The sequence below is a fragment of the Ascaphus truei genome, chromosome 14 (assembly GCF_040206685.1).
Source record: "Ascaphus truei isolate aAscTru1 chromosome 14, aAscTru1.hap1, whole genome shotgun sequence".
NCBI classification, from domain to species: domain Eukaryota; kingdom Metazoa; phylum Chordata; class Amphibia; order Anura; family Ascaphidae; genus Ascaphus; species Ascaphus truei.
Window position 1 is genome coordinate 16,815,749 of NC_134496.1, and position 16,742 is coordinate 16,832,490.

Consider the following 16,742-nt stretch of genomic DNA (forward strand, 5'->3'; position numbering starts at 1 on the left):
ACAGTAATTTTAGGAAGGTCCGTTGCACATAAATAATTGAAACGTATCAATATATTCTGTTGTACCTATATCATATAATAGAAATATAGACGAGGTGGCCGAGTGGTTAAGGCGATGGACTGCTAATCCATTGTGCTCTGCACGCGTGGGTTCGAATCCCATCCTCGTCGCATTCTTTTTTCACAGATGAGCATGTGGATTACCGACAGTAACCCTGATGAGGATAGTCAGCTGGGCTTGACCTTCATTATATGGCCACTTGACCGTCTCCTTCATCACAACAGCACGCTGGCTTAAATCTTTGATGGATCTGACCAAGAAGTGTCTCTCACACACCATAATCTGGTCTGCAGAGTGCAAGGTGGCGTTTCAGGCCCTGGTGGCCGCCCCCTAGAGAGTTCTCTCATGCTGGCCACCAGGGTTGAGATGTCTGGTTCCATGGTGTAATGGTTGGCACTCGGGACTCTGAATCCAGCGATCCGAGTTCAAATCTCGGTGGAACCTTTACCTTTTGCTCGCTTTCGTCTATAAAATTGCACCTAAAGTTAATTCAATATAATTTTCTCACAATTCTTATGGAAGCATAAATGTAAATATTTTCCTATACAATTGCAAGCTCCGATGGCTCTATTTACTTATAGATAAATACCATAAATAAATTATTACATTTATTGCTCGTTAAGAGATGCATTGTTCATATCTCTCATTATTATTATTAAGTGAAGGCTGGACAAACTGAGCTCAGCTACCTTCGGGCAGAGGTGATAGATCTGTGGGGTCATGAATAGAAAGTACTTGAAGCCACGAGAAAGGGTGTTTAGTTGCAGGGTTAGACGTCCAGTTTCTGAAGTCTAGGGATGCCAGGAGCAGTGATTGTACCTCGGAGCTTACTTCCGCAGCCAAAGTGTGACAGAAGTATGCATTGGGGATTAACAAATAAAGGTCAAACCCCCTTGCTGCTCCCCTCTTCCCTCAGTGGACCCCCATACCCCATATCTTCTGTGTACATAGTAACACTTGTTGGATTTTATATACAGTATTTGCATTTGGATTACCGACAGTAACCCTGATGAGGATAGTCAGCTGGGCTTGACCTTCATTATATGGCCACTTGACCGTCTGCTTCGTCACAGCAGCACGCTGGCTTAAATCTTTGATAGATCTCACCAAGAAGTGTCTCTCACACACCATGATCTGGTCTGCAGAGTGCAAGGTGGCGTTTCAGGCCCTGGTGGCCGCCCCCTAGAGAGTTCTCTCATGCTGGCCACCAGGATTGAGATGTCTGGTTCCATGGTGTAATGGTTAGCACTCTGGACTCTGAATCCAGCGATCCGAGTTCAAATCTCGGTGGAACCTTTACCTTTTGCTCGCTTTCGTCTATAAAATCGCACCTAAAGTTAATTCAATATAATTTTCCATACCCCATATCTTCTGTGTACATAGTAACACTTGTTAAATTTTATATACAGTATTTTCCTATTTTAACACTTGTGAATTTGGGTTTGTGTTGTAAACAGTGTATTTATTGTATATCTTGTATATCCTGTGCCTGCATTCCCTGCAATTTAATGCAGTGATCCCTTGTCCAAAATAGTGGTGGGTGTAATGGGCGTGTGGCCAGACCCACAACGCCTGATGTGTGCTGTGCCCCTTATCCAGTGTGTATTAACTCTATGGCCCATCCAATGCAAGTATTGTTAAGGCTTGTAATGTTGGCATGCTAGTTGGTTTGGGCTAGGATTTGGGTGTCTTGGGAGTGCTGGATTCCCAGGTGGTCAGTAGACCCAAGTGCTATCCTGACTGGTAGAGTCTCCTAGGATGACTCAGGGTCAAGTAGTTACATGGCACAAGTCTATGGCACAATCAGGTTTGACCACTGAACTTTTATCGACAGGCCAATCGAGGAGCTAAGCAAATGAAACCACTGGCTAAATACGTTAAGCTCAGCAGTTTGAACAACCGGCCATTCAGTGTGCACAGTGCTTTAAAACTTGCATATGCTAATGTGGACAGGACAAAAAGATGTGGGAATTGGTCCTAAGTAGGAAAATCGTCCCTGACATAGCAGGACCATCCTTTTGGCCACAGAGCAGTGTACATGAGGTAGAACATGATGGAGCTGGTGGCGAGCAAGCTAAAGCTTTTGTTCGAGTGCCCTGCTGCCTCTTGTCACCATATTTAACAGTACTAGTTGTATTCTCTCAATTGCTACACTTTCTCAACACCTATTCTCTTCTAGACCCTCTACAATCTGGCTTCCGTACTGCTCACTCTACTGAAACATCCCTCACTAAAATAACTGACGACCTCCATGCTGCCAAAGACAGAGGTCATTACACTCTGCTCATATTACTCGACCTCTCTGTAGCATTTGACACCGTGGATCACCTTCTTCTCCTTCACATTCTCCATACTGTTGGTATTCGGAACAAAGCTTTATCCTGGATCTCCTCTTACCTCTCCCATCGTACTTTCAGTGTCTCTTTTGCTAACACCTCCTCCTCTATTGATCTCTCTCTGGGGGTACCCCAGGGCTCTGTCCTGGGACCCATTCTCTGATCTCTTTACACACTCTCTCTAGGTGACCTAATCACATCTTTTGGGTTTAAATATTACCTCTATGCTGACGACACACAAATTTAACTTTCAACCTCTCACCTTACACCTGCTATACAGACCAACGTTTCTGAATGCCTCTCTGGAATAGTATCCTAGATGGCCATCCGCCGACTGAAACTTAACATGGCAAACCTACCTACCTACCAATTAGATTGTAAGCTCATTGGAGCAGGGACTCCTCTTCCTTAATGTTACTTTTATGTCTGAAGCACTTATTCCAATGACAATGACATTAATTCCTATGTGCAGCCCTGTCCCATAGGTTGCCATGGGAGCTCCTTAGAAGTCTATGGAGATTTCAAGGTTTTTGGCCCTATATCGAGGAAGACCAGCAGGTGGCGCCCGAGAGGATGAGCGGAGCTTCCCCATTGAAATGAATGGTTTAATGCATTTCAATGGAGAATACCTCGAGTCCGCTCTCCAAGAACGGAGTTGGCTGCCTGCCAAACCGCAGTATCCGAAAATAGCTACAACTTCAACGAATGCCTTTGATCACTGAATTACCGTGGGAACTCGGTCACGGCCAAGTTCAAACATATTAAAATCATAACTATGGTTCTGGGACAGCTAGCGGTCTAATTCTTTTTGCCCCTAGCTCATGGGAAACCCCTTACTCGACCCCAACCGGGTTCGACGGGCAATGGCCACGAGAAAGGGTCGCGGCCACTAACCACAATGGCGGAGAAAAGCCACTAGGTTTTAAAAAACGCGAAGTGCGAAAGTGGAAAAACCTGAAACCATTATCTCCGGTTCTGTAAGGACTAAAGGGCTGGGATTTGGCCACCATGCAGTCACAGCTCCAACATGATTGCGTGGCAATTTCCAGCCCTCTCCGATCAACCGAACGGGGTATGGTTAACTGGTTAAATTGTGTTTTTGCCATTGACTCCAATGGCGGAGAAATGCATTCTATGAAACATATCGTTTTAAAATCTAATATTGTATCTCCGGTTTGGTGGGTGTCAGCGAGCTGAAACTTGGCCACCATGGAGAGTCCCCTTCGGCATGAGGGTCTGGCAAGTTTTAGCCCGCTCGGCCCAACCGAATTGAATATTTTTATGTATATAAAATATTGTCAGTTCACTATATTTTATGCCTACAGTAAAGCCGGCGAAAGTTACTGGCCCATAAGGTATGTTAATGGCCAGGGAGCGACAGCGTGTCTACAGCAAGCCCACTGATCAAAGGCTCCCACATCCTGATTAAGCATTCTAGGGCGGGGAAGAGCAGGATGTGGGTACTTGTGCTAAGTGTCGTGCTTCACACCTCTGGTCGAAGTTTGCCGGGCCAGAATCCGAAATGGCAGACAAGGAGACACCAACCTTTTAGTGTGGGGTTCAGGAAATGGGACTCTGACTAGAGGATTGTGCGCATGTGCCAGCTACCTGGGGGCAGGTACCAAAGTGCTTCCCATGTTAGCTGGCAAAAGGCAATTGGGTGCAGGTAATTGTCATCCAATACCTGAGAACCAATGTTAGGGTATAGAGCCCAAATCACATAAACACGATGGTAAGCTCTATGCCCAGTGTTCTTCGTTATTCTACCTGAATGATACCTGATGCCTGATGAACTGCTAACCTGAATCCTGGTTATTTCATTGTCCCTTCCCTAAGTAAGTGTATATATTCCGTTTGTTATTTGTCCAATATTGTGTGTCCATCTGTCTTTTAAGGAATAAAATCTCTTTATTATATCACAGTCGTATTCAATTCAACCCAGTAATTTGGCGTATATTATAACCCTGTAAGCTATCGTGACAGTGACACACATCGCACAGACAACCTTGTCCATCTGAGTCCACTGAGGAGTCATTTGGGGGTTCCCCGTCATTTTATTCTTTCTCCTTTGCTTTTATATTGTACTTCATTTATAAATTGTTATATATATATAAAGGGCAGGGAGGAGGGGTGCGTGAAGGGCGGGGAGGGGGGGTGCGTGAAGGGGAGGGGGGGTGCGTGAAGGGGAGGTGCGTGAAAGGGAGGGGAGGGGGGGTGCATGAAGGGCAGGGAGTGGAGGGGGAGTGCATGAAGGGCAGGGAGGGGAGGGGGGGCGTGAAGGGCCGGGAGGGGAGTGGGGGCATGAAGGGCAGGGAGGGGAGGGGGGGGCGTAAAGGGCAGGGAGGGGATAGGGGGGGCGTGAAGGGCAGGGAGGGGGAGGCGTGAAGGGCAGGGAGGGGGGGCATGAAGGGCAGGGAGGGAAGGGGGCGTGAAGGGCAGGGATGGGGGGCGTGAAGGGCAGGGAGGGGGGGCGTGAAGGGCAGGGAGGGGGGGCATGAAGGGCAGGGAGGGGGGGGCATGAAGGGCAGGGAGGGGGGGCGTGAAGGGCAGGGGGGGGCGTAAAGTGCAGGGAGGGGGGGCGTGAAGGGCAGGGAAGGGGGGGCATGAAGGGCAGGGAGGGGGGCATGAAGGGCAGGGAGGGGGGGCGTGAAGGGCAGGGAGGGGGGCGTGAAGGGCAGGGAGGGGGGCGTGAAGGGCAGGGAGGGGGGGCATGAAGGGCAGGGAGGGGGGCGTGAAGGGCAGGGAGGGGGGGCGTGAAGGGCAGGGAGGGGGGGCGTGAAGGGCAGTGGGGCGTGAAGGGCAGGGAGGGGGGGCTTGAAGGGCAGGGAGGGGGGCATGAAGGGCAGGGAGGGGGGAATGAAGGGCAGGGAGGGGGGGCGTGAAGGGCAGGGAGGGGGGCAGGGAGGGGGGGGCAGGGTTGGGGGGCAGGGAGGGGGTGGGGGTGAAAGGCAGGGAGGGGGGGTGGGGGTGAAAGGCAGGGAGAGGGGGTGGGGGTGAAAGGCAGGGAGGGGGTGGGGGTGAAAGGCAGGGAGGGGGGTGGGGGTGAAAGGCAGGGAGGTGGGGTGGGGGAGAGTCATGGAGGGGGGGTGAAAGTCAGGGAGGGGGGTGTGGGGGTGAAAGTCAGGGAGGGGGGGTGGGGGTGAAAGTCAGGGAGGGGGGATGAAAGTCAGGGAGGGGGGGTGGGGGTGAAAGTGAGGGGGGTGGGGGTGAAAGTGAAGGGGGGTGGGGGTGAAAGTGAGGTTGGATGAAAGTGATGGGGGGTGGGGGTGAAAGTGAGGGGGGGTGGGAGTGAAAGTGAGGGGGTGGGGGTGAAAGTGAGGGGGGGTGGAGGTGAAAGTGAGGGGGGGTGGAGGTGAAAGTGAGGGGGGGTGGGGGTGAAAGTGAGGGGGGGTGAAAGTGAGGGGGGGTGAGGGTGAAAGTGAGGGTGTGTGTGTGTGTGTCCTTTGGCCCGGCACTCCGCCTCAGGCCAATGAGAGGTGTGCGGGGGCGGGCGTGCCAAGGGAACCATCTCATTGGCCTGAGGCGGAGTGACGGGCCAAAGGTCCAATGTGATTGCCCCTAGGGACAGGACAGACAGGTTTGAGAAATATATCTACTTTTGAGTCCTGAAACGTTACCTGTGTATTAGCACTGATGACTTAATACAGATTGAAGTTTATTTAACTCTCCATTAATTTTGTGTGTGCTCCTTCTTTTCCACATTATCTCATAGTTATATAGTTACATAGTAGATGAGGTTGAAAAAGACATATGTCCATCAAGTTCAACCTATGCTAAATTTAGATGACAGATACTTTATCCTATATTTGTACTTACAGTATATTGATCCAGAGGAAGGCAGACAAAACCCCCAGTGAAAGATCATCTGATATCTCATAAGGGAAAAAATAAATTCCTTCCTGGCTCAAAAAATTGGCAATCAGATTACTCCCTGGATTAACATCCTTCCCATGTTTACTTATTTGGTATATCCCTGTATACCTCTCCTTTCTAAAACGATGTCCAACCTTTTTTTTTTTTTTTAAAACATATCTATATCTGCCAACACAGTCTCCATGGGTAATGAATTCCACATTTGAACTGCCCATACTGTAAAAAAAAAAAAAATCCTTTGTTGCTGGTGAAATCTCCTTTCCTCCAACCTTAAGGGATGACCTTGAGTTGTTGTATTGCCCTTGGGATGAATAGTTATTTTGAAAGATATGTGTATTGTTCCCGATTATATTTGGATACTAGCTGATATACCCGGCGTTGCCCGGGATTGCAGGGGCGGGGTGCGTGAAGGGCGGGGTGGGGAGGGGTTTGGTGTGTGAAGGGCGGGGTGGGGAGTGGGAGGTGCGTGAAGGGTGGGGTGGGGAGGGGGGGTGCGTGAAGGGTGGGGTGGGGAGGAGGGGGTGCGTGAAGGGCGGGGTGGGGAGGGTGAAGGGTGGGGAGGGGGGGTGCGTGAAGGGCGGGGTTGGGAGGGGGGTGCATGAAGGGCAGGAGGGGGGTGCGTGAAGGGCGGGGAGGGGGTGTGTGAAGGGTGGGGAGGGGGGGTGCGTGAAGGGCGGGGAGAGGGGGTGCGTGAAGGGCGGGGAGGGGAGGGGGGTGCGTGAAGGGCAGGGAGTGGAGGGGGAGTGCGTGAAAGGCAGGGAGGGAAGGGGGGGCGTGAAGGGCCGGGAGGGGAGGGGGGGGCGTAAAGGGCAGGGAGGGGAGGGGCGGGGGCGTGAAGGGCAGGGAGGGGGGGGCATGAAGGGCAGGGAGGGGGGGGCATGAAGGGCAGGGAGGGAAGGGGGCGTGAAGGGCAGGGAGGGGGGGCGTGAAGGGCAGGGATGGGGGTGGCGTGAAGGGCAGGGAGGGGGGGCATGAAGGGCAGGGAGGGGGGGCATGAAGGGCAGGGAGGGGGGGCATGAAGGGCAGGGAGGGGGGGCATGAAGGGCAGGGAGGGGGGGCGTGAAGGGCAGGGAAGGGGGGGGTGAAGGGCAGGGAGGGGGGCGTGAAGGCCAGGGAGGGGGGCGTGAAGGGCAGGGAGGGGGTGTGTGAAGGGGGGGTGAAGGGCAGGGAGGGGGGGTGTGAAGGGCAGGGAGGGGGGGCGTGAAGGGTAGGGAGGGGGGGCGTGAAGGGCAGGGGGAGTGAAGGGCAGGGAGGGGGGCGTGAAGGGCAGGGAGGGGGCGTGAAGGGCAGGGAGGGGGGGCGTGAAGGGCAGGGAGGGGGTGCATGAAGGGCGGGGAGGGGGGTGCGTGAAGGGCGGGGAGGGGGGGTGCGTGAAGGGCAGGGAGGGGAGGGGGGGCATAAAGGGCAGGGAGGGGAGGGGGGGGGCGTTAAGGGCAGGGAGGGGGGGTGGGGGTGAAAGTCAGGGAGGGGGGTGGGGGTGAAAGTCAGGGAGGGGGGGTGGGGAGTGAAAGTCAGGGAGGGGGAGTGGGGGTGAAAGTCAGGGAGGGGGGGTGGGGGTGAAAGTCAGGGAGGGGGGGTGGGGGTGAAAGTGAAGGGGGGTGGGGATGAAAGTGATGGGGGGTGGGGGTGAAAGTGAGGGGGGGTGGGCGTGAAAGTGAGGGGGTGGGAGTGAAAATGAGGGGGTGGGGGTGAAAGTGAGGGGGGGTGAAAGTGAGGGGGGGTGGGGGTGAAAGTGAGGAGGGGGTGGGGGTGAAAGTGAGGGGGGGTGGGGGTGAAAGTGAGGGGGGGGGTGGGGGTGAAAGTGAGGGGGGGTGGGGGTGAAAGTGACGGGGGGGTGGGGGTGAAAGTGAGGGGGGGTGGGGGTGAAAGTGAGGGGGGGGTGGGGGTGAAAGTGAGGGGGGGTGGGGGTGAAAGTGAGGGGGGTGAAAGTGAGGCACAAATTGTTGGCAGGAGTAAAATGTCCACACACACACACACACACACACACACACACACACACACACACACACACACACACACACACACACACACACACACACACACACACACACACACACACACACACACACCGGGAGTGACAGGTGGTGGAGAGTGGGACTAGCGCAGATCCGAGGCTGCTTGGTCCCCCAGCGGCCATGTCCTGGCCCGCGCGGCCACCGGAGCTAAGGGAGCGCCGGGGAGGTAAGGGAGCACCGGGGAGGAAAGGGAGCGCCGGGGAGGTAAGGGAGCGCCGGGGAGGGAAGTGAGCGCCGGGGAGGTAAGGGAGCGCCGGGGAGGGAAGTGAGCGCCGGGGAGGGAAGTTAGCGTTGGTGGCTGGGGCAAGAGGGCCGCGCCGCGCTTCCCATCCGTCCAGGAGCCGGTGCAGGGCGGCGCACGTGAGGGTGATGGGGGGGGAGAGAGTCTTAGTGTGTGTGTGTGTGTTGAGGCCGAGGAGGAAGAGAGTGGCAGTTGGGTGACGTCATAGAGCCACCAATCTGATTGGCCAGAGGCTGACGACAGATTCACCGCATCTAGCACCAACCGTACAAATTTCGAATTTATATATTAAGATAGTTATCCTATCCCTTCTTAGACGCGTATTTTCTAATGTAAACAAATCTTATTTAGCTAGATTGTCCATCCCCTTTATAGGGTGACATACTGTATAGGGATTTCTGTTTTCTGTTTTCTCCTGTGTTAAGTTATTTTAAGAAGATGATTTGCATTTACTGTATTTATGTATGTCTTTATTTATATAGCGCCATTAATGTACATAGCGCTTCACAGCAGTAATACATGCGACAATCACATAAATAACAAATAATACAGATAACACATATTGGGAAGAAGTGCTTCAGACATAAAATTAACATTTAGAAAAAAAAAGAGTATCTGCTCTGAAGAGCTTACAATCTAATTGGTAGGTAGGAAGAACGTACAGAGACAGTAGGAGGGTGTTCTAGTAAGTGGGTTTGCAAGGGGCCAAGGTTTATGTATGAGGTGTAAAGTATCAGCCACGGAGCTACTCATGTGCTTCGTTAAGCAGGTGTGTTTTACGGTGGGTCTTAAAGGTGGATAGATAGTGTAATTGTATGTTCTCGTAATGATCTTTATCTGTAATCTGAAGCACTGTATGAGATATATATGTCCTTGTTCTTTTGTGCAGGCACTGGCGATTGGCCTCTGGTTGTTCCACTATGTTACTATCCCCTTTGAAAAAGTCACCGTGGTGTGACGAAACGCGTCAGGGCACGTAATCACGACACTACGTCATCACGCAAGTGCACGCTTTACGGCCGAAGAGCGCATGGAGCTGATTTGAGGCTGATACACTTGGAAATCGCGCTGCAAGCAGAGATACGGCTTTATGTCCATCAGGGGCTGCTGAAAGTGAACTGGATAGGATATCGATCCGCTGGTGTGATCCAGGACGATGTTACCCTGTTGGTGGTGATTATATCACAAACTGCTTGAATTTCTAATACTTTTGTGAGTGTCCTTGATCCCCTTGTCCTTCTTTTAACATTAAATGTACTTTTTTACACTATGGGACGTGCGCGCTCTGTTCTCTCGTTTCTAAAGATTTCTGCTGGAATTGGTTATTCCTTCTGAGAGCAGCCTTGGATCCCTGGAATTTATGGTAGAAAGGGGGGGGTGATAGACAGCACTCTGACACAATGACTCAGCAAGGTTGCAGGGTGCACGGAACAGGAAGGGACCCTAATACCCTTCAGAAGTACTAACAATCCAAAAAATAGTACCAGCACTCTCTGTCTCACAGCTACAGATATAAGCGAATACCAGTGTAGGGCAAATGAATAATTTAATGACACTAATAATAAACTGAAAATATAGCAACAATAGCCAATACGCCAATGCAAGAATAAATATCACCATAGAGGAAATGAAAATATAGGGGGTAGAGGGGAAAGAAGGAGAAGGGGAAAAAAACACAAAAGAAAAGCAAAAAAATCACAAAAATGGAAAAAGGAAAGCAAACTAGGGGGGCGACGTTTCGAGGGGTGACCTCTTCATCTGGCCCATTCCCCCTGGTCCCAAAGGGTCCCAGAGGTACTTCCCTAAGCCTTCCCTCCCCACTGTCAAATGATCCCACACTCAGCTAATGATATAAATCTAAAGTCTAAAGAGGGCAAATCACATAAGCAGATATCAAATATCAACCACTGAATGTAGATACAAGAATATTGTGAAAGACACAGAACATATGCAGATATCAGATATCAATCAGTGAACAAGTATAAGCAACCCCTCTTCCTGGTGCCTTGTCGAGTTCTTGGGAATGAACAAGCTGAATACATTGCTTTAAGTAGTAGTGATGATTAACAGCTCCTGTCGTCTGGCTGGTGACGTCACTGACAGGGTCCTCCACAGAAAGCTGCAGACGTGGCAAGTCACGAGAGCGCCTGTGCATACTTTTCCCCTTCACTGCTCATGAGGAATGTCACTGAGCAAGCGCAGGATTCTGTATGAATGGTCTTTGAACAGCGTAGAGTGCTTCTGTCTCAGCTGCCTTTGAAGATATGTAAATCATGTTCCTGCTGCTTGTCTCTCACTGCGCATGTGCAAGGTCCCGATCACACAGTACTTGATCTTTGCAGCCTCTGAGCAGACGGGAAGGTTGTGCTGCTTGCATTCTTGTTGCTAGCACATAGTGCTCTGCAGTAACACACTGGGTGCTCCTGTAAAGACTCCCAAACCAAACAGAAGGCAAAACATAAGTATTAAGGCAATGACAGGCTATTCAGGTATATACCTAAATAGCTAAAAATAAACAGACAGGCCCCTAAAAAGAGAGAGACCAAATGAGAGGGCTTAGGAAAGGTTAAAAAAATCACATCCACACCTAAGTACCAAAGACGGGTCCAAATCCCTCTAGGGTATAAGATGTAAAAGAAAACATCAGCTCACCTGCTGTAAAGGGTCTAGTTAGAGGTGGATAGAGACAACTAAGATGACAGGATGGATCACAGGCAGAACATTAACCCTTATAGCACCTGACCCATACTTCAAGAATAATGAGCAATGTCGTATACTGAATGCTGGTCCAGGTCTGGTGGGGAGGGAGTCCTGCAGGACCCAAGAGGGTTACTAGGAGTGACAGATGGCACTTCCTGGGGTGATGCAAATATCAAAAGATTAAAAATAGCAGCTAAGGTCTAATTCCTTATTAATGCCCCTGGGACTTACAGTATCCAAACGTCTTATCCATAGTGTCTCTTTCTGCAATAAAGACCTCTGAAGGTCCCCACCACGTCTCTTTCCCCCCACACCATCTATGACCTGGAACCTCAGTTGACTCACATTATGCCCAGCTTGTGTGAAGTGATGGGCCACCGGAGCGTCAGGGTCACCCCTGCGAATGGCCGCTTTGTGCTGTTGAATCCGGTCCTTTACCTGTTGTGTTGTTTCTCCCACATAACCAAGGCCACGGGGGCATTTAATGAGGTACACTACATTCTTAGACATACAAGTGTAAAAGTTCTTAATATTGTAGGCCTGTCCAGTGTGGGGATGTCGAAACGTGTGGCCCTCCTGTAAACTATTGCATTGACTGCAGTTAAGACACCTGTAACATCCCAATTTGGGAGTCCCCAAAAAAGTCTGAGTGGATCCTTTCCTCCTATGTCCGCCTTCACAAGTCTGTCCCTTAAATTGCGACCCCTTTTATAGGAGAATAAGGGTTTGTAAGTAAAAATAGGGGATAAAAAGGAATCATTTTGTAATAGAGACCAATGCCTTAGTAAAATATTTTTGATTCTCCCCGATTGGGTATTGAATGTGGTCACAAATGGAATGGAGAACTGTTTCTTGGGGGACAACCCTGTAACTTCCCCCTCAGGAGCTCTTCCCTAGGGATAGCCTCTGCCTTATCTCGTTGGTTTTTTAGTAGGGAGTTAGGGTAACCTCTTTTCCTGAATTTATCTTGCATCTTATCCAGGCTGACCTTAACGCCATCAGAGGTACTAATGATTCTCTTGCTCCTCAAGAATTGGCTATACGGGAGCCCCCGTACAGTACCGGGAGGGTGAAAGCTACTATAGTGTAGGAGATTGTTTCTATCTGTAGGCTTAGTGAATAAGTTGGATTCCAATCTATTGTCCACTACGGAGATGGTTGTGTCTAAAAAATCTACCGAGACCTCGCTACATTGATAAGTGAAACTGATAGTCGCCCTAGCCATGTTGATGTCTGGAATTTATCTTGTTCCCAATTTGAATTTTTCTGGACTCAACTAAGGGTTGGACTTTCTGCATATGTTTTGTTTTTCTTTTTTTCCGTTTGTTATGTTATATATTATTTATGTATGTGTATCACCATCATTGATGGCACAAAGTACTTTTTAGATTAATAATTTTTTTTCACATCACTTTATATGTATTAGTATATATTCACATTGTTATATATCACACTGTGGCGCTACTGTATTTTCCATTTTATAGATATACTAGCTGATATACCCGGCATTGCCCGGAGGCCGTGAGGGGGGGGCGTGAAAGGCAGGGGGGGGCGTGAAAGGCAGGGGGGGGCGTGAAAGGCAGGGGGGAGCGTGAAAGGCAGGGGGGGGCGTGAAAGGCAGGGGGGGACGTGAAAGGCAGGGGGGGAAGTGAAAGGCAGGGGGGGGGCGTGAAAGGCAGGGGGGGGCGTGAAAGGATGGGGGGGCGTGAAAGGCAGGGGGGGGGCGTGAAAGGCAGGGGGGGGTGTGAAAGGCAGGGGGGGGCGTGAAAGGTAGGGGGGGGGCGTGAAAGGCAGGGGGGGTGTGAAAGGCAGGTGGGGGGGCGTGAAAGGCAGGGGGGGCGTGAAAGGCAGGGGGGGGCGTAAAAGGCAGGGGGGGGCGTAAAAGGCAGGGGGGGCGTGAAAGGCAGGGGGGGGCGTGAAAGGTGGGGCGTGAAAGGCGGGGGGGCGTGAAAGGCAGGGGGGGGGGGGGCATGAAAGGCAGGGGGGGGCGTGAAAGGCAGGGGGGGCGACACACACACAGTGTGACACACACACAGTGTGACACACACACAGTGTCACACACACACACACACACACACACACACAGTGTCACACAGACACACAGTGACACACACACACACACACACGTCACCTAGAGCGACACACACGCGACACCTACCTCTACTTCCGGCCACCGCCATCTTCTCACTCGGCGCCGCGAGGGAAGGGTGTCCTTCCGGGCGCGCCGCCATCTTAGGCGCCGCGAGGGAGGAAGGGGGTCCGCTGCCTGTTCCCCCGCCGGGGATGGAGATGAGGTGCCGCGAGGGAGGAAGGGGGTTCGCTGCCTGTTCCCCCGCCGGGGATGGAGATGAGGCGCCGCGAGGGAGGAAGGGGGTCCGCTGCCTGTTCCCCCGCCGGGGATGGAGATGAAGGGAGCGCCGGGAGAGGTGAGCGGAGGGGGTGTAATGTGCGCACGTGTGCACAGGGACAATAAAGGTAATGGACGCGTGCGGGCGGTGTAATGTGCGCGGCGGCGGGCATATATGAGCGGTTTAGACGGGCATGTGGCCAGAGAGCGGGATGAAAAGAGATGATGTGCACAGGGACAATAAAGGTAATGGGTGAGTGTGAATGTGTGGAATGTGTAAGATGTGTGTGTGTGTACACAGGGGTGAGTGTGTGTGTGTGTGTGTTTGTACACAGGGCTGACAGTGTGTGTGTGTGTGTGTGTGTGTGTACACAGGGCTGACAGTGTGTGTGTGTGTGTGTGTGTGTGTGTGTGTACAGGTTGTTGTATGACAGGGGTGAGTGTGAATGTGTGTGTACACAGGGGTGACAGTGTGTGTGTGTGTGTGTGTGTGTGTGTGTGCAGGGTTGAGTGTGAGTGTGACAGTGAGTGTGTGTACAGTGTTGAGTGTGACACTGAGTGTGTGAGGGGGTGACTGTGTGTACAGGGTTGTGTGTGAGTGTGGGGGGTGACAGTGTGATATGTCAACTTACCAAGGAGTCCTCAGAGGTTCTGGGCGTGTGGTGTGACTGCAAGTGTGTGAGAGTGAAGGAGGTGATGTCACAGTGGGGCGTACCTCTTGGCCAATGAGAGTCACGGACCAATCAGATTCACCGCAGATAGCACTAACCATTCGATTTTACATATTAAGATAGATATATAGATATAGATATATATATATATTAGAAAAAGAGAGAAAAGCACGCTCCCCTAGTGCATTATCTTATGATGCTGGTGAAATAAAATTTATTTAAATAAATGTAAGCTAGATAATACACACAAGACATAAAGAGTAAAATTCACGTAAAAGTATCTTTACACAGAGACTCCTGGTAAAGATCAGCTGGGATGGATGGGGGAGACCTTTATGTATACCCACTGAAAGCCAGTTGCCTTTAGACCTGCTGCTGGAACGCTCACACACAGCAGAAACGACCGCAGACAGAGTCACAGTGAAAGCAGGCACAGTGGGAGATGGTAACGGTCTCACCTCTTGCAGCTGATCAACATGAGGTGCCAGAGGCAATCTCAGTATACAGGAGTTCCTTAGTTAGCAGCGAAACACCACGCACACTACGGGCTTGCGCGATGATGTCACAGTTCTACGCGTTTCATCAACGCTTGCCGACTTGGTCAGGGAATCAGATTTTTTATATATATATATATATATATATATATATATATATATATATTAAACAATTAGTTAATAAGTAATGCTTTGGGGCTCTGAATGAACTGTTGCACGGTCTGGAGAGAGTATTTACATTTTCAGACACATTTTGCTACAACAGATGTGTGTGTGTGTTAAGTGCATCATTGTATCCCTATAATAAACAGGGACCTGACAAATATATTAATTTACATATTTTGCATATTTATTGGGTGGTGGAAGAGTATAGATATGAATGCAATTGAGTAAGGGGTTAATATTAACTCATTGAATGTACCTGGCGGAGGAGAAATGTGAGTTGGCTAGAGTAGCCATGTGTACTAACCCTGGTTGTATATCCAAGTCACATGCTCATTTGTGTACTTTTGTGACAGATGGTATATGGGGACAGATTGAGGGAAGATATTGTTCATTTGAGGGACCTTTGCAACAGGGCCACCGACAGGGGAGAACAGAAGGGACAGGTGTCCGACAGGAGGCTGCGGGGGGCCCGGCTGGCGCTGAACGTTGGGCCCGACCTCTGGCCAGGCCCGGCCCCCGGCTCTCCATCAGCTGCTTGCAGGCTTATCCCCCACCGTGTCCCGAGCTTCCACCTCTGGCATGCGACAGCACTCTCTGACGTCACGTGGGACATAGTTAGGGAGAGGCCTACAGGCAGCTGATAGAGCCAGAGCCCCGCCCGCGACCGGCAGCCGGGCCAGAGGTCGGGCCCATCTTGCAGCACCGGCCGGGCTCCGGTCTGAGACCATCCCCAAGGTGTCTTTTTTTTTTTTTTTAAATATATGGCGGGGAGTGGTTTATTTTAATATGTATTGGGGGGAGTGGGGGGATATTAATATGCATTTGGGGGGAGCGGGGGTATTTTAATATGTATTGGGTGGAATGGGTGTATTTTTAATATGTATTGGTGAAACGAGGGTCTTTTTGAAGTGAAACTTTAGCGGCGTGAATGCATTTGATTGAGATGGAAGTGAGTGGTGACGGAAGTGACATCACTCCTGGTAGAAGAGGCCAGAAGTGTTGCCAGCTTCCAGGAGGAGCCACCGCTGACTGACACACGTTACCGTGCCCTGTCGCCTCTCACGGCTCCTGCTCCGGTAACGGGGGGCGGGGAGGAGGGTTGAGCACACTGTGTCAAACGGGAAGAGCGCTTAGTGCACACACGCGCGTTACCGTGCCCTGTCGCCTCCTGCTCCAGGGGACAGGTTGAGCGCGCTGTGTCCCCCGCAGCACCACTAGAGGGGGGGGGAGAAAGAGCGCCGAGTTCGGACGTTACCGTGCCCTTCAGTACCCCGTGTCTACAGCTCTGCCGGAGGGAGAGAGTAGTGTACCTCCGCTGGGGGGGGCAGGACACAGACAGAGAGACAAGCACACCACACAGCGACGCATACACGGACTGACACACACACACCCCAGTGATGTGCCGAACACCGCCGCCCGAGTGAAGTGCGTATCCCCCCAGTGAGCTGCCGAACACCCCCCCCCCTGCATATCCCCGTACCTCTGGCGGGCATGTTGTCTGCAGCAGGACACACAGCCCGCAGCTCCGCCGTGGGGGAGACTCAGACAGAGCCTCCCGTGTCCGCAGCTCCGCCGGGGTGGGGGGAGTCAGGAGAGAGGGGAGGGGGGGGGCAGGACACAGAGACACAGAGAGACACAAATATAGATGTGCAAATAGCTAAAACATGCGGTCAAACTTCTTAGTGTTTTGGAACTGAAATTGTGTTTTGATTTTTAATTAAAAACATTACCATTACAAATACAATTTCTGTGACAAAAGACAAAAAAGTTACACTAAGGTTAAGGCCCGTCTGCACACACCCGCACGGCCGCCTTGCTTGCCGGCGGCGCGTGCAATTCA

General features: G+C 51.4%; 2 non-coding genes across 2 annotated transcripts; both read left to right on the forward strand.

Annotated features, from left to right (window-relative positions):
* Positions 1 to 88: 88 nt before the first annotated feature.
* Positions 89 to 170, forward strand: TRNAS-GCU (transfer RNA serine (anticodon GCU)). The gene has a single exon. It is a non-coding gene; the product is annotated as a tRNA-Ser (tRNA).
* A 1,114-nt stretch (positions 171 to 1,284) lies between these two features.
* Positions 1,285 to 1,356, forward strand: TRNAQ-CUG (transfer RNA glutamine (anticodon CUG)). The gene has a single exon. It is a non-coding gene; the product is annotated as a tRNA-Gln (tRNA).
* Positions 1,357 to 16,742: the final 15,386 nt, after the last annotated feature.